The sequence below is a fragment of the Dama dama genome, chromosome 8, assembly GCF_033118175.1.
Source record: "Dama dama isolate Ldn47 chromosome 8, ASM3311817v1, whole genome shotgun sequence".
Taxonomy (NCBI): Eukaryota; Metazoa; Chordata; class Mammalia; order Artiodactyla; family Cervidae; genus Dama; species Dama dama.
This window is the reverse complement of record NC_083688.1, coordinates 49,774,945-49,802,342: the sequence shown is the minus strand read 5'-3', so window position 1 is coordinate 49,802,342 and position 27,398 is coordinate 49,774,945. Positions and strand designations below refer to the sequence as shown.

Sequence of the window (27,398 nt, the reverse complement as noted above, 5' to 3'; positions counted from 1 at the left end):
CTTCTATACCAGTATGTTTCCCTTGGATTACTGTGATGACACCAAAGAGTTATACTTAACACCTATGCCTGGACACAACCACAGCTGTGGAGCCACAGACTGAGCATGTCAGTCTCAGATTGATAGAGGAGACTCTTTCACTTAATATTTTCCAGAGTATCTTATGACAAAGGCTTTGCTCTTATACAAATGATTTACAATTTTTTTCAGATGCTAGTAAGGCTACCAATAATTTCCCCTGTAGCACCTGATTAAAAGGGACAATTTGAAGAAAGATATTTCCATACTGTTGCTGAGATTATTGAGTAAGTTATCTCACTTGACATCTATTTTTAAAATCGCAAATTGAATCCCCAATTAGCACATTGACTCTTTAATTAAAACACCAAACATATCTTATCCCCAAGCTCTGCATATGCTTTTAAAAAATTAAAGATGTTTTCTCAAAACATAATGTTACTTCAAAGTTTAAAGAAACTTATTTTTTAAGTTTATTTTTATGTTTTTGGCTGCTCCGTGTAGCATGCAGGATCGTAGCTGCCCAACCAACTATCAGGGATTGAACCCATCTCCCCTGCAATGGAAGTGTAGAGTCTTAATGAGAGCAAGTTGTTAGATGAACTTTTAACAATTGATTTAACCATTAAAGAGTGGAGACATTACTTTCCTAACAAAGGTCTGCATAGTCAAAGATATCGTTTTTCCAGTAGTCATGTATGGATGTGAGAGTTGGATCATAAAGAAGGCTGAGCACTGACGAATTGATGCTTTCAGACTGGAACTGGAGAGGACTCTTGAGAGTCCCTTGGGCTACAAGGAGATCAAACCAGTCCATCCTAAAGGAAATCAGTCCTGAATATTCATTGGAAGGACTGATGCTGAAACTGAAGCTCCAATACTTTGGCCACCTGATGCAAAGAGCCAACTCATTAGAAAAGACTCTGATGCTGGGAAAGATTTAAGGCAGGAGGAGAAGGGGATGACGAAAGATGGGATGGTTGGATGACATCACCAACTCAATGGACATGAGTTTGAGCAAACTCTGGGAGATGGTAAAGGATAGGGAAGCCTGGTGTGCCACAGTCCATGAGGTCAGAAAAAGTCAGACATGACTGAGTGACTGAACATCAACAACATTTAACTGTAATTTACTTAAAAGTTGCTAATACCTTGTCTTCTGTTAGTGTTTCAGGGTGGTTCAAAAACATGTTACTGAACGGAAATGGACTAATGCTTACTGGGTCTTTGATTTGGAGTTACCTCTGAAAAAAAACTTTTGAAAAAATCTCAAAGAGTGATTAAGAATATTTACCAGTATAGGAATTTCCTGGTGGTCCAGTGGTTAGGATTCATCACAGGGGGCTTGAGTTCAGTTCCTGGAAGGGGAACTAAGATTCCCCCATGCCCTGCGGTGCTGCTAGAAAAAGAAAAAAAAGAATATTTACCAATGTATAATATCTATGTCCTTTCCAGTGGGAGTATGGGAAAATACTGATATTGTCACAAGATGAATTTTACTACATTTTGTTTTTCTTCTGGCCATTGCTGCGTGGCATGTGGGATCTTACTTCCAGAGGTCAAACCTGTGTTCCCTGCTGTGGAAGCTCTTAACCAGCAGAGTCTTAACCACTGGGCCACAATAGAAGTCCCAATTTTACTACATTCTAAGGTAACAAGCAATGCAAAATTTTATGGATAGGGTGATCAATGTTTATAAGCTATAAAAGATAAAACAACTAGATTATATTTACAACACAGGATGGAAAACTTCAGTAAATGCAGAAGGCTACTATATATAAGACCACTAATTATGCTTATAAAGCAAAGTTACTGTAGCTACTTTATCATTCAAAGGCTGTTACTTCATTTGGTGATAAAAAGATTACACTTCTCTATTTTTTGAAACTTCTAAAATAGTAGATCTTAATATGGTAACATCTCATTCCAGAGCTAGTTCAAACTAAAATACATAAGTAAATCAAATACAATTAATGTTGAGTTTAAAACATATCTTTTCTGTCATTTAGTTATAGAATTGTTATATTAATACATTAGAGGAATTGAATGTTGACTTTTACAGAGAGAGATAATTATTTCCCTAAAGCCATTCTTTATATGGTAGACTATATTTTCCTTGCAGAGGCAGGAATTCTGATCTTGCAAGGCACAAATAGCTGTGGGCCATTTCTACTTTTCCACTGACACACAGAGGGAAAGTAGATAGGAGAAATAAATGAAAGTGATAATAATTTTTCCTATCTAGAAGACAGTTTGTTTCTCTTTTATTTCTTTGACGTATTTCCCCTTCTGAATCTCACACTAAGATTCAAAGGTTAAAGAATTTCAGTTAGAAATCTTCAAACCCATATATAGGTATCAAAAGATGGGTCTGTTTTATCTGGAGAAGAGCTCTTTACGGTAACCTGACAATTCAAAAATGTATCGTTACATCTCTTACTTATGAATACATCTTCAATTTTGGTGGTATACGTTTGTTGTGTTACCATAGAATAATGAATACTTCCTTATTTGTCTGCTACACAATTTGAAATTTGGTTTTTTTTCTTTGGCCACTTTACTCATTTTTTAATGAAAGGATAATCTCTTTACAGAATTTTGTTGTTTTCCGTCAAACATCAACAAGAGTCAGCCATAGGTACATCCATATCCCCTCCCTCCAAACCTCCCTCCCATTTCCCTCGCCATCCCACCCTTCCAGATTGCCACAGGGCCCCTGTTTGAGTTCCCTGATTCATACGGTAAATTCCCGTTGGCTCTCTATTTTACATATGGTATTGTAAGTTTCCATGTTACTCTCTCCATACATCTTAGCCTCTCCCCTCCTCTCTTCCCCGCCGTGACCATAGGTCTGTTCTCTATGTCTGTTTCTCCATTGCTGCCCTGCAAATAAATTCATCACTGCCATCTTTCTCGATTCCATATATATGCATCAGTATATGATATTCATATTTCTCTTTCTGACTTACTTCACTCTGTATGATAGGCTCTAGGTTCATCCACCTAACTTGAACTAACTCAAATGCATTCCTTTTTATGGCCGAGTAATATTCCACTGTATGTACGTACCACAGCTTCTTTATTCATTCATCTAGGACATCTAGGTTGCTTCCATGTTCTAGCTATTGTAAATAGTGCTGCAGTTTTCCTTTCAATTTTTATTTTATCCTGGAACATAGTTGATTAACAATGCTGTGTTAGCAAAGTGATTCAGTTATACATATACATGTATCTATTCTTTTTCAAATTCTTTTCCCATTTAGGTTATCACACAATATTGAGCAGCATTCCCTATATTATACAGTAGGTCCTCATTGGTCATCTGTTTTAAATATAGCAGTGTGTACTTGTCAATCCCAAACTCTGAATCTATTCCTCCCTCCGCCCTCCCCACTCCCATAACCATAAATTTGTTCTCTAAGTCTGTGAGACTGTTTCTGCTTTGCAAATAAGTTCATTTGTATCTTTTTTTTAGATGCCACACGTAAGTGATATCATATAACATTTGTCTTTCACTGTCTGACTTACTTCACTTAGTATGATAATTCAGGTGCCATTTGATTTCTTGATACTTGGATAGATTCCAAGTGTTTTGACTTTGAATGCCTGGTTGCTTTCTTATCCCGATTACTCTGTTATTCATAAGTAGTGTTTTTTAAGTCCCTCAGAGTTTGGTGTTATATTCTAATCCTTTTAATGGTTCTCATGTTTTTATTAAAATTCACTGTCTCATATTTGATCTGCCTCCATAGAAGTGAACTATTTAAATTGTTCAACTTGGTATGTCTCTTTCAGCTATTGTTAAATGGCTTGTAATAATTTTGTTTTGCTGCTCATTTCAGGGAGTTTGGAATGTATCAAGCTGTAGTGACCAAACGTTTGGGGTCTTTTGAATAGTGATGGGTTGACAGGAAGTATGAATGAATGAATAAAGATGCTTTCATCTTTAAGGAACATAAAACCTGTCAAAAGGTATTTAAACAATAATGGAAATTATGACTTCACATAAGAATTCTAGAGATAGGACAAAAGTTGAATATAGTAAAAGGTTCAACAAAGTTGAATAATTCAGTGATTTAACAATAACATCACTTTGCCCAGATGTTTTCCATCTTTCCATTTTCCAAATTCAGTGTGTTGTTTGTCCTTGTGAGCAGATTATTGCTAGATTTCCCATGTAGATAAAAAGTCTTCAGGCAGAAAGAGGAAATTTCTACTTCCACGTGTCTTACTGGAAGGAAAAACCTATCTCAGAGGCACCTTTGGCTTATTGACCAGAATTATATCACATACCTACTCCAGAACGTATTGGTAAATGAAATGGACTATCACATTGACTTAAGTCAGCAGTGTTTTATGAAACCTGAGGGCCCTGTGATTCTTTCGGGAAGTTCACAAGGTGAAAATTGGTTTCCCTAATAAACGCTAAGATGTTTCCTGCCTTTTTCACCCACTGATAGTGGAGAACAGCAATGGTGGGTAATACTCCCAGTTGCTTACCACAAATTAGTGCCTGTGATATCAAAATGTACTGTGGTCATTGTGCTCTTTACTGCCAGGCTCGCTCATCAAGTTCGTTGTTTTCTGGTCCATACTGAAGTGCTTTTGTTATTTCAGTCTCATATTGTATGATTTAAGTTGTGAGCTAAAATGGCTGCTTTTTTCATGGAACGCTTAAAAAAAAAAAAACCTGAAAGACTGACAAAGTATGGTTATTCAGACATGGGTGTTTTGCTGACATTTTTCTTGAAAATGAACAAAGTGAGCCTGTCACTTCAAGGAAAACAACTAACTGACAGTATTTGTTGCAAATGATAAAATTCAAGCTTTCAGGTGAAAATTAGGATGCTGGATAACTCATATCCACCACTGTGGACTTGACAGCTTCCTGGTACTTAAATATATTTTCTAATGATATTGGTGATAGTATTAACAGAAATGATTTTTTGATATGATGAAATATGTCAGCATTCAATATGATATTGATGTGATGAAATATGTCAGCATTCAAAAGATCTTCATAACTCAGTAGATCAGTATTTTCCCAATGATCAATGCATGTCATAAAATCACTCATGTGTGATTCAAAGACCAAAACAGACTAAAAGATTTAAGGGTAACTGAGCATAAAATTTTATTGATCTGTTTCAGATTCTGTGTTGTAACTAACCTTTGAGGAACAACCACTTTTTGAGTTTGGGTGTAGTATCAAAGAATATCCAAAATTATCTGAAGAGGCTATTAAAATACTTTTTTCAACTATTTATTTGTATGAAGCTGGATTTTCTTAATGCACTGCAACCAAACAACAGAGTGAATGCAGAAGCAGATATGAGAATCTACTTTTCCTATAAGCCAGATTTCTCAATTTTTTATCTTGAAAAAATATATTTTCCCCAAAATATCAGTTATATTAATATGTAACAGGTTTATTATTTTTATTTTATAATTAATGTCTTTAAGGTTTTTAACTTTTAGTTTCTAAACTGGTAAATATTGATAGATATGACTCATGTAAACAAATTATGTTGAAATCTTCGGTACTTTTAAGAGTATAAAAAGTTACTGAAACACCAAAATTTGAAAACCACCTGGTTTAGTCCAGGGTTTTACCATTTGGGCCCTGGTAGATGATTTTATGTTGTCTCAATAAAATCTGGATTCTATTGACAGGATGGTTAATGGCTTCATTAGAGATCAGTGATCTGGCTACACTTGAAACTGAAGGAGAATTTTTCCAGTGCCATCCACAAACTATGACTTGTCTTTGGGAAATGTTGGCAAAAGGGTCTCAGGTCTCAGGGACAGGGACCTCATACTGCAGTACTCCTGGACTGCCAGATTCTAGGGGAACTCTTTCTTCAAAAGCTGCGCACAGAAAATAGAGATGGTTAGTTGCCTTTCATGTCCATTGGGGATCAGCCTGAGTCTCTGGTCTGGCTCTCAAAAGCAATGGTGTCCTTTGGTTCGAAGCTGGGGATGTTTCTTTCTTTCCCAGGGAACATAACACAATAATATCTCATATCACTGTCTCATAACAGCACTGGCGATCTCAGCTGTCCATGGACTCACCTCTAGGTTCTGCAAGTCAGCCAAGGCTATTTTGATTGCTAACTTGGCAATTATCTGGGAAGATCAATGCAGTAGAAATAGAAAGTGAAAGTGAAGTCGCTCAGTCGTGTCTGACTCTGCGACTTCATGGACTGTACCTGCCAGGCTCCTCCATCTATGGGATTTTCTAGGCAAGATTACTGGAGTGGGTTGCCATTTCCTTCTCCAAGGGATTGTCCCAACCCAGGAATTGAACTCGGGTCTCCTGCATTACAGGCAGACTTTTTACCGTCTGAGCCACATGGGGCTTATTATCTGGGAAGATCAATGCAGTAGAAACAGAACTAAACAGTATTCATATGAAATTGGAGAGGAAATTATGGTAAAGAAAACAGTCACAGATATATGCAAGGATCCTATTACATGACCTGTTTATTGTTTAGTTGCTCAGTCATGGAAGAGTATTACTTGCCAGGCTCCTCTGTCCATGGTATTTTCCAGGCAAAAATACTGAAATGGGTTGCCATTTCCTTCTCCATATTATGTGACTGGACAATTATAATTCTCTTAATTGTGGTTGAGAACAAAATACGAGTCACAGAATTAAGGTTTAAAACAAGGGCTTCTTCTTTGAACATAGTTATTTCGATATCCCTGACAGTCAGTAGGTAGATGAGTCTGTTAGGTAGGTGAAGTATGGTTTGGCTTTTTAACAATGCATTTATTTACTTTTACTCACTCTTGGCTGCTCTGGGCCTTTCACTGCTGCGTGCTGTCTCTCTCTAGTTGCAGACAGCTGGGGCTGCTGTCTGGTTGTGGCACATGGGTTGCTCACTGGTTGGCTTCTCCTGTTGCAGAGCACAGGCTTTAGGCGCATGGGGCTTCAGCAGTCGCAACACGTGGGCTCAGCAGTTGTGGCACACACTTATTTGCGGCGTGGTATGGGGGATCTTCCCAGACCAGGGACCAAACATGTGCCCCCTGCACTGACAGGTGGATTCTTACCCATTGTGCCACCAGGGACGTCCTGGTCTGACTTGTAAAAGAGAGATTAGGCTTGGAATACAGATCTTGGAATGTTCATCACGAAAGTCATAGTTGAAGTTGTTGGAACTGGTAAGATTTCTTTCCCCGTGAGAGCTAAAGTGATAACACGAGGCAGTCAAAGGTAGAAATGTAGGAAATGTCAGGAAATGGGATGTAGGAAATGTCAGGAAATGGGAAGAATAATCCAGTATTAAAGACTGGAAAAGAGTGCTATTCAGGAAGAGAATAAAGAGACGTATTAGTGAAGAGGCTAAAGAAGAGAGAGTTTACACAAGGTGATTATCCTACAGTACAGGATGATTATGAAAAGGCAATATTTGGCAAGTAACAAATAGATGATGACTTTTAAAACATCTGTTTTTAATACTTTTAGATACATAGAAAAGTAGTAGATACTACAGGGAGTTCTTACATAGCCAACATCTAGCTTTTCCTATTAACATCTTACTTTGGTATGATGACCTATTTGCTGCAACTGATGAACCAGAATTGACGCACTATTATTAACTAAAGTCCATAGTTTATGCAGATTTCCTTAGTTTTTATCCAATGCCTTTTTTGTTGTTGTTGTTGTTGTTTCAGAATCCCACCCAGGTTATCACATTATAGTCATCAAATCTTCTTAGGTTCCTCTTGGTTTTGACAGTTTCTCATATTTTCCATGTTTTTGATGATAATAACAGTTTTCAGGAATATTGGCTAGGTATTTTGTAAAATGGTCCTATGTTTTTCTCATGATTTTGGCTGGGGTTATGGGGTTTTTTAGGAAGGAAGATCACAGAGGGAATGCGCTATTTTATTTATTTATTTATTGGTTGCCCTGTGTGGCATGTGAGATCTTACTTCCCTAGCCTAGGGATTGAACCCGCACCCCCTGCCTTGAAGTCTTAACCACTGGACTGTTTGGAAAGTCCCGGGAAAGTGCCATTTTAATCACATTCTTTCAAACATACTATCAGCATGATTTATCAGTGTTGGTGTTTTGGATCACTGTGTTAGTGTTTGTTAGATTTCCCTGCTATAAAGCTACTCTCCCAGCTTCTCTTCATACTGTCCTCTTTAAAAGGAAGTCATTATGCATAACCCTTCTTGAAAACAGAGGATCATATAAATAACTTGCAATTATTTTACATGAGATATTTGTTTATTCTCCCTCAGTTTAAAATTTATTTAATTATCTACTTATCTCCATATGGATTCCTGGATATTTATTTCATATTTTTACATGTAATCTAAAACTGTATTTATTTTGTTGTTCAAATTGCTCCAGCCTTGGCCATTAGGATCTCTTTCAGTGACCCCTGTGTCTCTTTTACACAGTCCAGGTCAGTAGTGACTTGAGTTAGCCATTTCATCAGCATGGTGAACACAGGCATGAAAAATCTCAAAGCTTTAAACAAAACAAAACAAAACCCATGGTGATCTAATTGGATGAACACTGAGGAGTCACTTAAAATTTGTATCCAATGAGACTGAGAAAATAGTTATGGTCTGTTCTTGCTGCTTTTATATTTAGAGCCTTCCCTTGTGACTCAGCTGGTAAATAACCCACCTGCAATGTGGAAGACCTGGGTTCGATCCCTGGGTTGGGAAGATCCCCTGGAGAAGGGAAAGGCTACCCACTCCAGTATTCTGGCCTAGAGAATTCCATGGACTGTATAACTTTTATATTTGCTGTCTGTTAACTTTCCCTGTTAACAGAGAGTAATGTGGTAAATGTTAATTATAATGTGAGTATGCCAGAATTTTTGATGTATTCAAAACTTCTCTGTGAATGCCAGCAGTGCAAGATTACAGAGAAAAAATGATTTGATTTTAGGTCTTATTTAAATTCCTGCAAAGACTTGATCTTCAGAAATGGTATAAAAATGTTTTCCAATGAACAGGTAATTTTTCTCACAATGAACATCTAGCAGTAAAGCAGTTTAAAAATATTTAGAAGACAAAAGTTGTGTTCATTTTGTTCTCTAATCATTTGAATTAAATGATGACATTTAAAAATTTTACTAGGGTCAAGAGAGGCTTGGGGATGCTGTTTGATAGGGTGTGTGGACAATTAGGGATGAAGATAGTAGTATTAGCCTATTACTCCTCCCCTACATACTATTAGCCATGTTTCATGGAAATCATTTTCTACAGCCATTCCACTAGTATTTACTCCATATCTCCTTTGAACCAAGCAATGTGCTAGAAACTGAGGATACCTTGTTGAACAAGCCACAGTCCTGCTGACAAGCAATTGGAGCGCATAGGAGACAAAGACTGGGGTAGACAAGGAAACCACAGGTGCCGTACACTGCAACTTACGAGCTGTTTGTACAAGCGTGTAGGAAGCACAGCTCACCCAGAATTGGTTTGGGAAGGAGAAGGGGCAGGGAATTTCATGTGTGTGTGTACATTGCTGAAGGACAAGTAGGAGGTAATCAGATGAAGGAAGGGAAAGGGGTGCAGAGCAGAGGGGACAGTTTAAGCAAGGAAAAGTATAACTTTTGAGGGAGTAACAAGTTTTTCAGTTTGGCTGGATTATAGAGTTCTAGAAGTATAATGTAAAGCACCTATGTGATTTTAACATTTTTAGAAGTCACATTAAGAAAATAAAAAGAATCAGGTAAAAAATTTTAATAATATTTTATTTAGCCCGATATTTTAAAAATCATATGGTCTCAGCAATGTAACCAATATGGAAAAATATCAATGACACATTTTTACTTTTTTTTTGGTACAATGTTTTTTTTTTTTTTTTTCTTATTCTTCTTCTTTTTTTTTTTTAATTAATTAATTTATTTATTTATTTTTTCAGTGGGTTTTGTCATACATTGATATGAATCAGCAATAGATTTACATGTATTCCCCATCCCGATCCCCCCTCCCACCTCCCTCTCCACCCAATTCCTCTGGGTCTTCCCAGTGCACCAGGCTCGAGCACTTGTCTCATGCATCCCACCTGGGCTGGTGACCTGTTTCACCATAGATAATATACATGCTGTTCTTTTGCAACATTCCACCCTCACCTTCTCCCACAGAGTTCAAAAGTCTGTTCTGTACTTCTGTGTCTCTTTTTCTGTTTTGCATATAGGGTTGTCGTTACCATCTTTCTAAATTCCATATATATGTGTTAGTATGCTGTAATGTTCTTTATCTTTCTGGCTTACTTCACTCTGTATAATGGGCTCCAGTTTCATCCATCTCATTAGAATTGGTTCAAATGGATTCTTTTTAACGGCTGAGTAATATTCCATGGTGTATATGTACCACAGCTTCCTTATCCATTCATCTGCTGATGGGCATCTAGGTTGCTTCCATGTCCTGGCTATTATAAACAGTGCTGCGATGAACATTGGGGTGCATGTGTCTCTTTCAGACCTGGTTTCCTCAGTGTGTATGCCCAGAAGTGGGATTGCTAGGTCATATGGCAGTTCTATTTCCAGTTTTTTAAGAAATCTCCACACTGTTCTCCATCGTGGCTGTACTAGTTTGCATTCCCACCAACAGTGTAAGAGGGTTCCATTTTCTCCACACCCTCTCCAGCATTTATTGCTTGTAGACTTTTGGATAGCAGCCATCCTGACTGGCGTGTAATGGTACCTCATTGTGGTTTTGATTTGCATTTCTCTGATAATGAGTGATGTTGAGCATCTTTTCATGTGTTTGTTAGCCATCTGTATGTCTTCTTTGGAGAAATGTCTATTTAGTTCTTTGGCCCATTTTTTGATTGGGTCATTTATTTTTCTGGAATTGAGCTGCAGGAGTTGCTTGTATATTTTTGAGATTAATCCTTTGTCTGTTTCTTCATTTGCTATTATTTTCTCCCAATCTGAGGGCTGTCTTTCACCTTGCTTATAGTTTCCTTTGTTGTGCAAAAGCTTTTAAGTTTCATTAGGTCCCATTTGCTTAGTTTTGCTTTTATTTCCAATATTCTAGGAGGTGGGTCATAGAGGATCTTGCTGTGATTTATGTTGGAGAGTGTTTTGCCTATGTTCTCCTCTAGGAGTTTTATAGTTTCTGGTCTGACATTTAGATCTTTAATCCATTTTGAGTTTATTTTTGTGTATGGTGTTAGAAAGTGTTCTAGTTTCATTCTTTTACAAGTGGTTGACCAGTTTTCCCAGCACCAATTGTTAAAGAGGTTGTCTTTTTTCCATTGTATATCCTTGCCTCCTTTGTCGAAGATAAGGTGTCCATAAGTTCGTGGATTTATCTCTGGGCTTTCTATTCTGTTCCATTGATCTATATTTCTGTCTTTGTGTCAGTACCATACTGTCTTGATGACTGTGGCTTTGTAGTAGAGTCTGAAGTCAGGCAGGTTGATTCCTCCAGTTCCATTCTTCTTTCTCGAGATTACTTTGGCTATTCGAGGTTTTTTGTATTTCCATACAAATTGTGAAATTATTTGTTCTAATAATACCGAAAATGTTCTAATAATACTGAAAAATACCGTTGGTAGCTTGATAGGGATTGCATTGAATCTATAGATTGCTTTGGGTAGCATAGCCATTTTGACAATATTGATTCTTCCAATCCATGAGCATGGTATGTTTCTCCATGTTTGTGTCCTCTTTGATTTTCATCAGTGTTTTATAGTTTTCTATGTATAGGTCTTTTGTTTCTTTAGGTAGATATATTCCTAAGTATTTTATTCTTTTTCTTGCAATGGTGAATGGTATTGTTTCCTTAATTTCTCTTTCTGTTTTTTCATTGTTAGTATATAGGAATGCAAGGGATTTTTGTGTGTTAATTTTATATCCTGCAACTTTACTATATTCATTGATTAGCTCTAGTAATTTTCTGGAAGAGTCTTTAGGGTTTTCTATGTAGAGGATCATGTCATCTGCAAACAGCGAGAGTTTCACTTCTTCTTTTCCTATCTGGATTCCTTTTACTTCTTTTTCTGCTCTGATTGCTGTGGCCAAAACTTCCAACACTATGTTGAATAGTAGTGGTGAGAGTGGGCACCCTTGTCTTGTTCCTGATTTCAGGGGAAATGCTTTCAATTTTTCACCATTGAGGGTGATACTTGCTGTGGGCTTGTCATATATAGCTTTTATTATGTTGAGGTATGTTCCTTCTATTCCTGCTTTCTGGAGAGTTTTAATCATGAATGGGTGTTGAATTTTGTCAAAGGCTTTCTCTGCATCTATTGAAATAATCATATGGTTTTTATCTTTCAATTTGTCAATGTGGTGTATTACATTGATTGATTTGCGGACATTAAAGAATCCTTGCATTCCTGGGATAAAGCCCACTTGGTCATGGTGTATGATTTTTTTAATATGTTGTTGGATTCTGTTTGCTAGAATTTTGTTAAGGATTTTTGCATCTATGTTCATCAGTGATATTGGCCTGTAGTTTTCTTTTTTTGTGGCATCTTTGTCTGGTTTTGGAATTAGGGTGATGGTGGCCTCATAGAATGAGTTTGGAAGTTTACCTTCCTCTGCAATTTTCTGGAAGAGTTTAAGTAAGATAGGTGTTAGCTCTTCTCTAAATTTTTGGTAGAATTCAGCTATGAAGCCATCTGGTCCTGGGCTTTTGTTTGCTGGAAGATTTTTGATTACAGGTTCGATTTCCTTGCTTGTGATGGGTCTGTTAAGATCTTCTATTTCTTCCTGGTTCAGTTTTGGAAGGTTATACTTTTCTAAGAATTTGTCCATTTCTTCCAAGTTGTCCATTTTATTGGCATAGAGCTGCTGGTAGTAGTCTCTTATGATCCTTTGTATTTCAGTGTTGTCTGTTGTGATCTCTCCATTTTCATTTCTAATTTTGTTAATTTGGTTCTTCTCTCTTTGCTTCTTAATGAGTCTTGCTAATGGTTTGTCAATTTTGTTTATTTTTTCAAAAAACCAGCTTTTAGCTTTGTTGATTTTTGCTATGGTCTCTTTAGTTTCTTTTGCATTTATTTCTGCCCTGATTTTTAAATTTCTTTCCTTCTGCTAACCCTGGGGTTCTTCATTTCTTCCTTCTCTAATTGCTTTAGGTGTAGAGTTAGGTTATTTATTTGGCTTTTTTCTTGTTTCTTGATGTGAGCCTGTAATGCTATGAACCTTCCCCTTAGCACTGCTTTTACAGTGTCCCATAGGTTTTGGGTTGTTGTGTTTTCATTTTCATTCATTTCTATGCATATTTTGATTTCTTTTTTGATTTCTTCTATGATTTGTTGGTTATTCAGAAGTGTGTTATTTAGCCTCCATATGTTTGAAGTTTTAACAATTTTTTTCCTGTAATTGAGATCTAATCTTACTGCACTGTGGTCAGAAAAGATGACTGGAATGATTTCAAGTTTTTTGAATTTTCCAAGACCAGATTTATGGCCCAGGATGTGATCTATTCTGGAGGAGCTTCCGTATGCACTTGAGAAAAAGGTGAAGTTGATTGTTTTGGGGTGAAATGTCCTATAGATATCAATCAGGTCTAGCTGGTCCATTGTGTCATTCAAGGTTTGTGTTTCCTTGTTAATTTTCTGTTTAGTTGATCTATCCATAAGTGTGAGTCAGGTATTAAAGTCTCCCACTATTATTGTGTTACTGTTAATTTCCTCTTTCATACTCGTTAGCATTTGCCTTAATATTGCGGTGCTCCTATGTTGGGTGCATATATATTTATAATTGTTATATCTTCTTCTTGCATTGATCCTTTGATCATTATGTAGTGTCCTTCTTTGTCTCTTTTCACAGCCTTTATTTGAAAGTCTATTTTATCTGATATGAGTATTGCGACTCCTGCTTTCTTTTGGTCTCCGTTTGCATGAAATATTTTTTTCCAGCCCTTCACTTTTAGTCTGTATGTGTCTCTTGCTTTGACGTGGGTCTCTTGTAGACAGCATATATAGGGGTCTTGTTTTTGTATCCATTCAGCCAATCTTTGTCTTTTGGTTGGGGCATTCAACCCATTTACATTTAAGGTAATTATTGATAGGTGTGGTCCCGTTGCCATTTACTTTGTTGTTTGGGGTTCACGTTTATACAACCTTTCTGCATTTCCTATCTAGGGAAGATCCTTTAGCATTTGTTGAAGAGCTGCTTTGGTGGTGCTGAATTCTCTCAGCTTTTGCTTGTCTGTAGAGCTTTTGAATTCTCCATATCTGAATGAGATCCTTGCTGGATACAGTAATCTAGGTTGTAGGTTATTCTCTTTCATTGCTTTCAGTATGTCTTGCCATTCCCTTCTGGCCTGGAGGGTTTCTATTGATAGATCATCTGTTATCCTTATGGGAATCCCTTTGTGTGTTATTTGTTGTTTCTCCCTTGCTGCTTTTAATATTTGTTCTTTGTGTTTGACCTTTGTTAATTTGATTAATATGTGTCTTGGGGTGTTTCGCCTTGGGTTTATCCTGTTTGGGACTCTCTGGGTTTCTTGGATCTGTGTGACTATTTCCTTCCCCATTTTGGGGAAGTTTTCAGCTATTATCTCCTCGAGTATTTTCTCATGGCCTTTCTTTTTGTCTTCTTCTTCTGGGATTCCTATGATTCGAATGTTGGGGCGTTTCACATTGTCCCAGAGGTCCCTGAGGTTGTCCTCATTTCTTTTGATCCTTTTTTCTTTTTTCCTCTCTGTTTCATTTATTTCCACCATTTTATCTTCTACCTCACTTATCCTATCTTCTGTCTCCGTTATTCTACTCTTGGTTCCCTCCAGAGTGTTTTTTATCTCATTCATTGCATTATTCATTTTTAATTGACTCTTTTTTATTTCTTCTAGGTCTTTATTAAACATTTCTTGCATCTTTTCAATCTTTGTCTCCAGGCTATTTATCTGTAACTCCATTTTGTTTTCAAGATTTTGGATCATTTTTATTATCATTATTCTAAATTCTTTTTCAGGTAGATTCCCTATCTCCTCCTCTTTTGTTTGACTTGGTGGGCATTTTTCATGTTCCTTTACCTGTTGGGTATTTCTCTGCCTTTTCATCTTGTTTAGATTGCTGTGTCTGGACTGGGCTTTTTGTATTCTGGAGGTCTGTGGTTCCTTTTTATTGTGGAGGTTTTTCCCAGTGGGTGGGGTTAGACGATTCGCTTGTCAAGGTTTCCTGGTTAGGAAAGTTTGCGTCGGTGTTTTGGTGCGTGGAACTTGATTTCTTCTCTTTGGAGAGCAATGGAGTGCTCAGTAATGAGTTTTGAGATGGGTCTATGTGTTAGGTGTCACCTTGGGCAGCCTGTATGTTGACGTTTAGGGCTATGTTCCTGCGTTGCTGGAGAATTTGCTTGGTATGTCTTGCTCTAAAACTTATTGGCTCTTGGGTGGTGGTTGGTTTCAGTGTAGGTATGGAGGCTTTTGGATGGTCACTTATTACTTAAAGTTCCATGTAGTCAGGAGTTTTCTGGTGTTCTCAGGTTTTGGGCTTAAGTCTCCTGCCTCTGGATTTCAGTTTTATTCTTCCTGTAGTCTCAGGACTTCTCCAACTACACAGCACTCCTTTTGAAGACAATGGGCTGCTTTTCTGGGCGCCTGATGACCTCAGCTAGCGATCAGAAGTTGTTTTGTGAAGTTTGCTCTGCGTTCAGATATTCTTTTGATGAATTTGTAGGAGAGAAAGTGGTCTCCCCGTCCTACTCCTCCGCCATCTTGGCTCCTCCCCTGGTACAATGTTTGAGAAATCTAATAGGTGAATTATACTTAAAGCACTTTTCAGTTTGGACTAACCACATTTCAATTGCTCAGTAGTCACATGTGGCTAGGGGCTACTGTGTTGGACAGTATAGTTTTAGAGTGAAGTAACAGATAAATCCTCAGAGATAATGTGAAAGGGTGTTGTGAGGCTTTGAAAAGTTTTTGCATGGGAGTGGTCTGATTGAGTTGGTGATGATTCCCATTTTCACTGTGGAGGATGGATCGGAGGTGGGCTTGAAAAGATGCGAACTAGTTTTAGGCTACTAGTCTAGTTCTAGGGGAGTGACTTGGGTGTACTGAGAAGTAGGGGTCAAGAGTCATAAGGAGGATTTCTCTGGTGGTCCAGTGGTTGAGACCCCACCTTCCAATGCAGGCAGCGTGGGTTCTATCCCCGGTTGGGGGACTAAGATCCCACATGTCTCATGATGAGGCCAAGAAAAAATGTCGTAAGGAGAGAATGAATTGAGAGAGGAGGCAAGAATGACTATTTCACTTCTACTTTCCCCCCACCTCTGGGAATGAAGTAGAACCATTTTGAAAACTACAGGGAAACAAGAGAAGAATTGCAGGACTGGGAGGCACTGTGTTCAGTTTGGGACATCTTAAATTAGAATTGCCTGAGAGATATCAAGTGGAATTTTTATATCTGAAAACAAGGAGACAGATGTCATCAACATATAGATAGTAACTGAAGCCACGGGATTGGATAAAACAATCCAGGTTGAGTGGGTAAAACAGTAATTCTCAATCCTGATTTTTTTAGTAAGAATTACCTGAGAGGTGATTTTTACATTCAGATTTTTTAGTTTCATCCCCAAGATGCTGGTTCACTAGGGTAAGGGTGATAAATTGCACTTTTCATAAGAATCCTTATAGTCTCTGATGCTGATACAAGTCATCCTTAGAACTCTCCTTCACAAACACTGGTGTAGAATGATAAATAAGAGGACCCAGGAGAAACTGCCTACATGTGTGGGAGTTTAGAGAACAAAAAATCATGAAGAAAATAGGAAAGGAGTCACTAGCAAGTTGATAAACTATCAGAAGAGTGCTGTCTTCTGTTAACACGAGTGGGGAGGATTCCTACCTGAAGGGGAACAAAGCTGGTGGTGGGACAACTAGGCAGGTTTCTGACTTGTTGGGCCATCAGTCTGGTAGAAAGGTGCCACCCCGCTGGTTACTTATCATGCTGTGTCCTGGGCAAGTCTTCTTCACCTATCATCAGATCCATCAAATTTCCTGAGTATTTGAAGGAGGAAGGGTTTAAACTGCCTGAAAAGGAGCAGAGAAATGAAACAATACCGTTAAGAGTGAGCACTAGAGTGAGTAACTAAGGTGGCATTTGGGTAACCTTATTGGGTAATCAGCCCCAAACTAATAGTAGTGAAAGCTCAGTTTCAGTAGGTTAGTTGAGAAAGTGGGCTGAATGAGTTTGCTTGGGAAAAAAAAAACAAACAAAAAAACACCTTTTTAAGAATATTGGCTATGAAAGGAAGGAAAGAGAAGTGAGAATATATAAATATCCATTGTTTACTCAGAAAATAATAAGAAATACATGCTCTTCTTCTGAAATACATGCCCTTGTTTCATTTCTGTTGTGTGGATTGATTTGATACTGTAAAATCTCCATTCGTCCTTCATAGAAGATAGTTATTAAATAATATTATTTTGCTTATAAAGTCAATGAAATAATATTTGGTCATTCTGTCACCTCTTATACTAATTGTTGGAATGGATAAATCATTTTGCAGAATAATTATTAATGGTTTGAAAGAAGTGCCAACTTTTGTAGGTTGGGGTTGGATGAGGGAGACAAGAAAGGAGAAGAAACCAGAAACTTGAACCTGAATTTCTCAGTCTCCTTCTTACCTGTCCTCTACAGGTCAATTGTGTTTCACTGGCAGAACTTGCCTCATCAGCCCCAAACTGGTAAGATTCTGTCATTCTTATTCATGGTTAGTCCACAAGTCAATTCACCTGACACCAATTAAGACAAGCTCACCAGAACTTCATTGTTATAGTAATTTGGGGTTAGCTGTTACACATCCTCTCTAACTCTTAACACCATTCCCATTACCAGTTTAATCTAGAACTGACTGATAATAATCACCAAACTTTTCCATTAACAATGCTGTTAAAGTGTTATTTAAATTTAGCAGTTTAAATATTGCACAAATGTAGTAAATACTTAACAATGCCCTTTGCTTTCAGTATGGAATGCTAGAAAGTATAAATATTCAAATGAAATATAAGTAGGAGTATTAAGAGTTTTGTTGAAATGCTATATGTTGAATATACTTCTTTGGTTATAACTTCAACAGTCTCAGCAAAACAAAAATGTCACATGACCCATACCTTCTAAGGGGTTATCTTCTCAGTAACTTGCCATATCATGTAAAGAGTTTATAAAATCTATAAAGATTTTGATTAATTTATTGACTACCTTTTTATAAATAAATTTATTCTCAAGGATTTTTTTTTTGTCCTTGGGAAGAATTTTTTTTTTAGGTAATTCACTAAAGTGTTAATGGCCAGTCAGGGCTGGCTTCATCTCAGCCATGCAGCCGGTACAGTCACATGGGACCCCGTGCTCAGGAGGGTCTGTGCTTGGTATATTGCTCTGTTGTTGTTATCTTGAAATTCTTAATACTTATGATCAAGGGGTCCCACATTTTCATTTCTCACTGGGCCCTAGAAAGCTTTATAGCTGGTCCTGCTGGCAGCATAAAGGCCAGAAAACACATGTTGTTGTTGCACATGGACTGTAGCCCACCAGGCTCCTCTGTCCATGGGATTTCCCAGGCAAGAGCACTGCAGTGGGTTGTCATTTCCTTCTCCAGGGGATCTTCCAGACCCGGGGATCAAACCTGTATCTCCTGCCTTGGCCCGCAGGTTCTTTACTGCTGTGCCACCAGGGAAGCCCAAAAAACACATGATTCCCTAATGTGTTTTCAGCTAATGTCTCATATGAATTAATAATTATTAGTCTACCTAAATCTCCTACCCATATCTATAAAAAGAATATTAAAGTCTAACTAGGCTTCAAATTACTGACCAAAGCAACTTTTGACCAAGCCAGTCTTTTTTATTTTTTTTACCCATGCAAAATATGGGAATGGGTTTAAGAATACTTTTTCCCATATTTATTATTTGTTTGTTGACCATCAATAATGTAACTTTGGAACATTAGTGTCAACACATAGTAAACCTTATACTGTAACTGCTTGTTATGATTATGATTAATAATTATCATTTAGTATTTCATTATTTAGTATCTTGGCTCAGTGTAGCTTCTAGATAAGAAGATTTGAAATGCTTCAAAGACAGTCTTTGACAGATACTAAATTAGGAACATAACTGCAAAGAGATTATTGTCTAAGTGATGACTGGGTGCATGCATGCTAAGTCACTTTAGTTGTGTCTGACTCTTTGCAACCCTATGGACTATAGCCTGCCAAGCTCCTCTGCCCATGGGGATTCTCCAGGCAAGAATATTGGAGTGGGTTGCTATGCCCTCCTCCAGGGGATCTTTCTCACTCAGAAATCAAACTTGTGTTTCGTGCGGCTCCTGCATTGCAGGGGAATCCTTTATTGCTGAGCCTCCAGGGAAGCCCAAGGGATGGTACAGTTTTCCAACTTGGGCCTCATTTCACAAGCACAAATACCATCTGGCCTGACACAGGCAATCAAGCTCTCTGAACCAATTTAATGTCACACACACGTATTTCCAAACATAGGCTTTCTAACCTTTTCTTTCAACCTTTATTAAAAGTTTCAGTGGACACAGTTACATGTTGGATCTAGTACCTAATTTGGAGGAGCCACTGTCTAGGATGTAGGGTTTCATCTAGTCTTTGAAGACTCGCTAGTTCTCCAGGGATTTCATAGAGCAAAGCAAGTTGGAAATTTTTATGATACCTAATTTCTATTTCCTACTCCCTTATGCCTATACAATTGTAAAAGGAAAGTTAGGCCATGGAAGACAATACAGGTGATTTATAACATTTCTCTTTGATGATAGCAAAGGTGCAAATATTTCCCAAATGTGCTTCCTAGAATAATAAATATATGAATAATAAATAATAAAACACCTTAATAAAAAGGTATGGAGGAAAAATCCCAAATATCTATGCTACAGAGTTTGGTTATTTTGCAACCAGTATCACCTGGAATGGTCAGATACATTCTACTTACATTTCTAACATTGCTCACGAATCAGGTATCTTAGAAAATGTAAAGAACTGGGAAACATACAGCGAGAGGCTCATGCTAAAATCATACTCAAAAGTAGTCACTGTTTGATGTAAATTCTAGAAAGTTCAAGTAAAGACTAATGCACACACGTGAGTCTCTGTAAAGATAATGTATGTTTGTTGTGGACTCTCTCCACCCTAAGAACATAAAAGGTTTTCCTCAGAGCACACATTCCTGGTCTCTCCGGAAACACCCCACGCATAAGGTGGAACAGGAGACACGTGATTTTGGTATTCTTCATGCAGAATCCTCATGAAGAATTGTGCCTCCAATGAGGCAGAGTGAGTGTGAGTGAAGGGGATTTGGTCTGGGACTTGTATAAAGCTGGGAGTGCCATTAGCATTTTTGCAGCCATAGCAACCCATATTATTGCGAACACAGCCCTTATCACTGTACCATAATTGTCTTTTCAATTACCTCCCTGACTGGACTGTAAGCAACTTTAGGTAAAGAATCATATTTTCTTTGCCTCATTTTCCAGCTATGTAGTGGCCTGCACATCAAAGGAGCACAAACTTTTACCTATAAATAGTTTCATCCCTTAAAATTTGCCTTTTTTCCCCAAGGTAGACTTCAGAGGAGGTAGAGTCATCTAAATCCAAGGACTGAAATGAACCTTTAATCTCCTAACTGAATTTTAGTTTAAATCTGCTGGGATATATTTGCCTGCACTTGACCAATTCTACATTGATTACCACATTAATAGCTCATGTATATATGACTGTGATCAAAGTCATTAACATACACCTGATTCTGCCTAATTTTTAATGACTTAACTAGCATAAATAAATACTTGAACAATTACATCAAGTCACCATAAAGAGGGGAAAGCTTTCATCTAAATGTATAACCAAATTGGCTAATTAACATTTTAATTTAAGAGACTGGAATAATCTCCCTTGGAATTGATTCAAGCTAGTCAAGCTCAAAGATAAATCAAATGTTCACATGATATGTATCTTTAAATGTTTTTACTCTCTATTCCATTTACAATTTTCATTGACCTGTTACATTGACAGCCTGGAAAGCTACCACTTTATGGTTCTACTATTTTTTTTTTTTAATTACCAAATTTTGCAGAGAAAGTATGAAGATATTCTCAGAAAAATTGGGACCTACACATAGTATCTAGATAAGAATAAAGTAATGTAAGGATTAAGAACATAATCTCCAGAGCCAGACTGTCTGGATTGGATTTGTGGCTCCAGCCCCTTGCTAACTACCTCAGTTCTCTTTATCTATGAAATGGGCATAATAATATCTACCTTGCAGGGCTGTCATAGGAATAAAATTAGTTACCATATTCACAGTACTTAAAATGGCACCTGGCACATTTTAAACCATACACCTTCATGTGTTTAGGGTGGGAAGAAAAACTGAAATCTAACTGCTTAGAGAAAGCAACCATCATTGTAACTGGAATGAAACTTGAATGTGATGAAATCATTTGAGGCTATAAGTGAGATTTACAAGGAAAAGGTTAAGCACAGTAGGTTGCTAACTACTGAGTATTGCCAGAATCACTCCTCACAAAGTATTAGGAAGTTTCAAAAACTTGTAAAGATGTATGCTGGTAAGAAGAGGTGATTTTATGGGATTCTATGAAGAATGCAAAAGTGGCTTATTCTAATAAAAATAAAATATGATTTGAGCTTTACTTAGAAACAGTGCAAGAAAAATTCAGAAATCCCTACAAGCTTCTTTTGTTTTGACAATTCATTTGCTGACTTCCCGAATATTTAGAATTTTGTTGCTTTCTTGCTGTCAGATTCTTAATAAAGGTAAGCAATATTTGTTAAGATAAACCAAGTGTATCTTGGCTTTAAAAGGTGTATTTGACTATTTTCATAAATGTCATTAGTGAAATGGGTCCCATTATTAATTATCTTGGAAGCCCTAGACAAGATTTGAAATTTGCTCTCATATGATGACATTTTTAAATGAATTTAAAAATGACTTTATTAATTTAACTTGTTACACAAATGAACTTGCTTTTAAAAATATTTACATGGTGACTTACTGTTAATTCATTTCCATGTTGATAATTTTTCTTTAATTGAACAATAACCATCCACAAATATTCTTTAAATCGGTAATATTCATGTGGTTATTTATATTACATGATAAATACATATTCCTTTGAAATAAGAGTTAAGGTTTGGAAAGTTGATTTCCACTGTGCTCCTGGAATTTAAAGATGACTGTCTGTTGGCCTCTAGAGCCCCTTGGTTGGTACAAGGGGCTGCTTACCAAGCCTTCTGTTTTTCTTCTTTTTAGTATTCTGTGAGTGAGCAAGGTAGCTAGAAGCAAGATTGAAAAGTTGGCAGTACGTCTTGTTTTTCCTCCTGTCCTTTTTATACCACACTACCCTTAAGAATCTGGATAATCAAATTTCCTCCCTTCTTAAAAACTTTCTCTTCAGTAAAGACCTCAAAAAGTATGTTCTCACAGCAATATAGATAAGTAATAAAATGGTAGTAAACTTCCCTCAAAATCTCTTTGGCTTCAAGGCCCAGGAACGAAGTTCTAAATGTGGAATTCCAGGATTGGTGAGGACAATAGAGTAGGTTTGAGGGAGAAGCTTTTCCATCACTGTCACATAGTCAAATCTGTTATTGGCCTGTTATCCTCGCTCTAGCACTGAGCTTCTTGCTTTTGTTTATTCTTCTGAGTGGGTCTTCCCCTTTCTCCTAGGCTAGGTCTCATTCCGATTTTGAAAGGATTTGCCACAGCAAATCAGAGGCTGAAATCAGAGGTTCTAAGCTTCTACATTATTGTCTTTCTCCCAGTAGGGATATCTAAAGTTAAGGGTCTTTTGTTTGTATCACAATGAATTAAAACTAAGGGATCTGGCAAGTTTATTGTTAGCATTATCTAGGCAAAGCATATCAAAGAAAACTTTTTTTGAAAGCTAATTTTCTACCCTGGCTGGGTGAGTTGCTTGACTTGTCATTTTGTTTCATTTCTCTAATCTATTTTTATTTCTGCAGAGAACTTGAAACTGACTTTATTGAATTAGCCTACCAGCTTAAAATGATCTCACTTGCCAGGCATGTCAATCAAATATGTTTCTCACCAGGGTGAGGTCGGCGCCTGTCCCCCTGCCTTTGTTACCCTTTCCAAGTTGGGGGCTCTCTGGAAGACGATGGCCTTCTCTAGTTCATGAGTCCTGCTTTTTAGAAAGAGACACAAGGGCTTCTGTGTTTCTCTCTGAGAATTTCCATGTAAGTTCTGAGGGCCTGTTTATCTTCACTTTAGTAATGGCAAGGCTTTAGATGAGATAGAGCCATAATTCCTCAAGGGATCAGAAAAATATGACCCGACAGGCCTCAGTTCCCATCCTGACCATAGGGTTAACATGTTTAATGTCACAATGTTACAGGCCTTAAAGAACAGGGAGGGAAATATACCTTTCATATTTCTCTGGCTTTAGATCTAAAGCTGAAGCCTTAATTTCCAGGCTAAAATGTGGAGTCTCTAAAACTGAATAAGCAAGTTGTTAATTTTGAGTCTAGATTTAGAACATATTCCTGAGTTCTTCTTTTCCCAATTCTTTAACACCTATTCCTGGTACTTAGTACTCTCCACATCAGGGCTATATACCAATATAATTTAGTCTTCCTTCTCAGGTATAAACTTGTCTGAACCAAACATTTATGGTCATGTAAAAATCAGTTTAAACTGAATATGGACTTAAGGAGTTTATGTTATCTTTGATTATTACTCATTTTGATTCATGGAAAGAATTGTTGAGTTTGAAAGGCTTGATTTCTCAGAAGCACTCATGTTTTTAATAAACTTAATTAAAGGCTCTTAATTTTGTTGTGTATGATGTCAATTTTCTCCTCTACTAGAGGGGAAAAAAGGTTTATGACAGATTTTCTTTATTCACAGCTAAAGATTGAGGTGTGAAGCATGGTTCTTATTTCCTTTATTTATTATACCTGGTTCTTTTCTAACCCTCTGAAGTGCAAAAAAAAAAGCCATTGGATTTATTATATCTTGCTGCACAAAGGTAGATTGGTCATCCTTGAAATTTTAGATATGTGAAATAAAATTGTGACTGAAGCAAAGCAAATGAGGGTCAACCATTTGCACATAATTCAATACTTTCTCTTCCCCCCACATACTGCAAATCATCTAAGCTGTTTTTATAGTTCAGATGAGCTTCTTTTTGAATCAAATGAGATGACTGCAAAATAAAAAAACAAGTCTGAACTTTCAGAAAGTTCCATGATTCTAACTTATTAGAAATTCTTTTCCCTAAAACTGATATGAATATGAAACTGATAAAAATAAAACATTATAGTGACTTTTTGCTGCACTTTTCACTGTTTCCCTTAGCAGGTAATTTTGAGTAAGCCTACACATCACTGTCTGAGATTCCTTTTCCCAACAGGGAAAGCAATATACTGGTTTGCAACTCAGTCATTTATCCTACATAGTAATTTTCTTCTAAGTCCTGCCCTAATCAATATGCTGATACTTGAGCATATATGAATGTCTGAGTGAGTATATAAAAGTGGTAGAAGACATAGTATATTTTCTTAGATTACCCTATAGTTTTATACAGAGATGATATTTAAAATATATAAAATTAGTAGAGCATAAAGACATATCAATTAAAATAGAAGTCTGTCTTAGCCACACATTAACTCTTTAGTTCCTAAAATGTGGGACATCTAGGGAATCCTGAGAGAAAGGGCTGGAACAGGGATGAGTATCATGGTGGAATTCAATTCAGCTGTAGCTGTTGAGTAACTTGTATATTTGGTCAATGGTCCTCTGTACCTGCGTGTACCAGCTGGACATTATTAGCCTTGTAAATACATAATTGGCAACATCCATTGGATCATCAGAAAAGCAAAAGCTTCCAGAAAAACATCTATTTCTGCCTTATTGACTATGCCAAAGCCTTTGACTGTGTGGATCACAATAAAATGTGGAAAATCCTGAAAGAGATGGGAATACCAGACCACCTGACTTGCCTGCTGAGAAATCTGTATACAGGTTAAGAAGTAACCGTTAGAACTGAATGTGGAACAACAGACTGGTTCCAAATAGGGAAAGGCTATATATTACCACTCTGCTTATTTAACTTCTATGCAGAGTTCAGTTCAGTTCAGTCACTCAGTCGTGTCTGACTCTTTGCGACCCTATGAACCACAGCACTCCAGGCCTTCTTGTCCATCACCAACTCCCAGAGTTTACCCAAACTCATGTCCATTGAGTTGGTGATGCCATCCAACCATCTCATCCTCTGTCGTCCCCTTCTCCTCCTGCCCTCAATCTTTCCCAGCATCAGAGTCTTTTCAAATGAGTCAGCTCTTCACATCAAGTGGCCAAAGTATTGGAGTTTCAGCTTCAACATCAGTCCTTACAATGAACACCCAGGACTGATCTCCTTTAGAATAGACTGGTTGGATCTCCTCGCAGTCCAAGGAACTCTCAAGAGTCTTCTCCAACACCACAGTTCAAAAGCATCAGTTCTTCGGCACTCAGCTTTCTTTATAGTCCAACTCTCACATCCATACATGACTACGGGAAAAACCATAGCCTTGACTAGATGGACCTTTGTTGATAATGTAATGCCTCTGCTTTTTAATATGCTTCCTAGGTTGGTTATAACTTTCCTTCCACAGAGTAAGCGTCTTTTAGTTTCATGGTTGCAATTACCATCTGCAGTGATATTGGAGCCTAAGAAATTAAAGTCAGCCACTGTTTCCCCATCTATCTGCCATGAAGTGATGGGACCGGATGCCATGATCTTACTTTTCTGAATGTTGAAGTTTAAGCCAACTTTTTCACTCTCCTCTTTCACTTTCATCAAGAGGCTCTTTAGTTCCTCTTCACTTTCTGCCATAAGGGTGGTGTCAGCTGCATATCTGAGGTTATTGATATTTCTCCTGGCAATCTTGATTCCAGCTTGTGCTTCTTCCAGCCCAGCATTTCTCATGATGTACTCTGCATAGAAGTTAAATAAGCAGGGTGACAATATACAGCCTTGATGTACTCCTTTTCCTATTTGGAACCAGTCTGTTGTTCCATGTCCAGTTCTAACTGTTGCTTCCTGACCTGCAAACAGGTTTCTCAAGAGGCAGGTCAGGTGGTCTGGTGTTCCCATCTCTTTCAGAATTTTCCACAGTTTATTGTGATCCACACAGTCAAAGGCTTTGGCATAGTCAATAAAGCAGAAATGGATGTTTTTCTGGAACTCTCTTGCTTTTTCGATGATCCAGCAGATGTTGGTAATTTGATCTCTGGTTCCTCTGCCTTAGAAAGCAGTGAAGTTGTAAGTACCTTAAAATATTAATATCAGGAATGTAAGTGCTCTACCTTATGGAAATTTAGGAGAAAGATATTGCATATATTTTAAAGTTGCTGAAATAATATGTTCAATAAAATAATTACAGCCTTAAAATATCAGGATAGATAATTTGGAAATTTTTATGCTCTGAACCCAAAAGAAGTACTGTATATTGATTTTATGAAACCTAAAGACTTTGGTTCTGATTTTATAAACTCTAAAGACTTCGGAATAAATTTAGACCAATTCCTTTAACTTATCGATGAATCTGAGGACCATGGCCATTGTCACCCACAGTTAGTGACAATGGTGAGACCTGAAGTTAGTATACTCAGACTTGATCTCTTTAAACCTCAGGACTTCTCCCTTTCCCTAATGGCAGCAGTGAAAACCTGCAGGAGTGAGGTCAATGGGTTGGCTTTTTCAAAAAAACAAAGGGATCTGAGAAGCTGAGTATCCTGGCAGTCAGAAGGCCTTTACTGAGCACCTAAAAGACATTCTTTGTAGGGATACTAAACAAAAACAAAACAATCTTCCTTCATTAAATATGCAGAATACCAGAATATGTAGTCCTAACTGGGTTTGGATCTCAACTCTCCTCCCTACCTGTTCAGTCGTGTCTCCGTTTCCTGGGGCAGGATAATACCCACTTCTTTGTGTTATGAGGATGAAACTAATACCCATGTAGAGCAAACAGGAAGTACTTGCCACAGAGTAAACCTTGCTATTGCTATTGATCATGGTTTTATGCACTCTGGTAGATACCAATAAGGCATTGCAGTAACTCTCTGGCTGGATACAGAATCAGACACACCAGAGAGAATGAATAAGCCTCACCATGGAGATCAAATGCCAAAAAGCAGGGTAATGAAGTAAAGGCAGCCACCTTTTAAGAAAGTACCGGCTGTGAATTGCTCCTGAAGAGGGGAGTAAACAATTCACATGTCAAGTATGGTGTGAGCAAAGCAATGGGAGCAGGAATGAGCACGACATGATCAGGAGTTCTAGGAATTGCTTGGCTGAATCCGGAGGTTTTGCTATTGGGTGTTAATAAATAATCGATTAAGCAGTAGGAGGTAGTGGAAGAGGTTGGAAAGTTGTCAGAAGCCTCGAGAATTCC

The 27,398-nt window shown here is 37.5% G+C and overlaps 1 protein-coding gene across 5 annotated transcripts in view; it reads left to right on the top strand.

Moving 5' to 3' along the window:
- Positions 1-27,398, top strand: part of SLC39A10 (solute carrier family 39 member 10) — a 147,273-nt gene that overhangs the window by 53,663 nt on the left and 66,212 nt on the right. For 2 of the 5 annotated variants that reach the window (XM_061149105.1, XM_061149107.1), the window contains one exon: positions 17,600-17,646. The exons of the other annotated variants lie outside the window; for them this stretch is intronic. The gene's annotated coding sequence lies outside the window, so the exon portion shown is untranslated. The remainder of the gene's footprint in view (positions 1-17,599; positions 17,647-27,398) is intronic. 5 annotated transcript variants of the gene reach the window in all.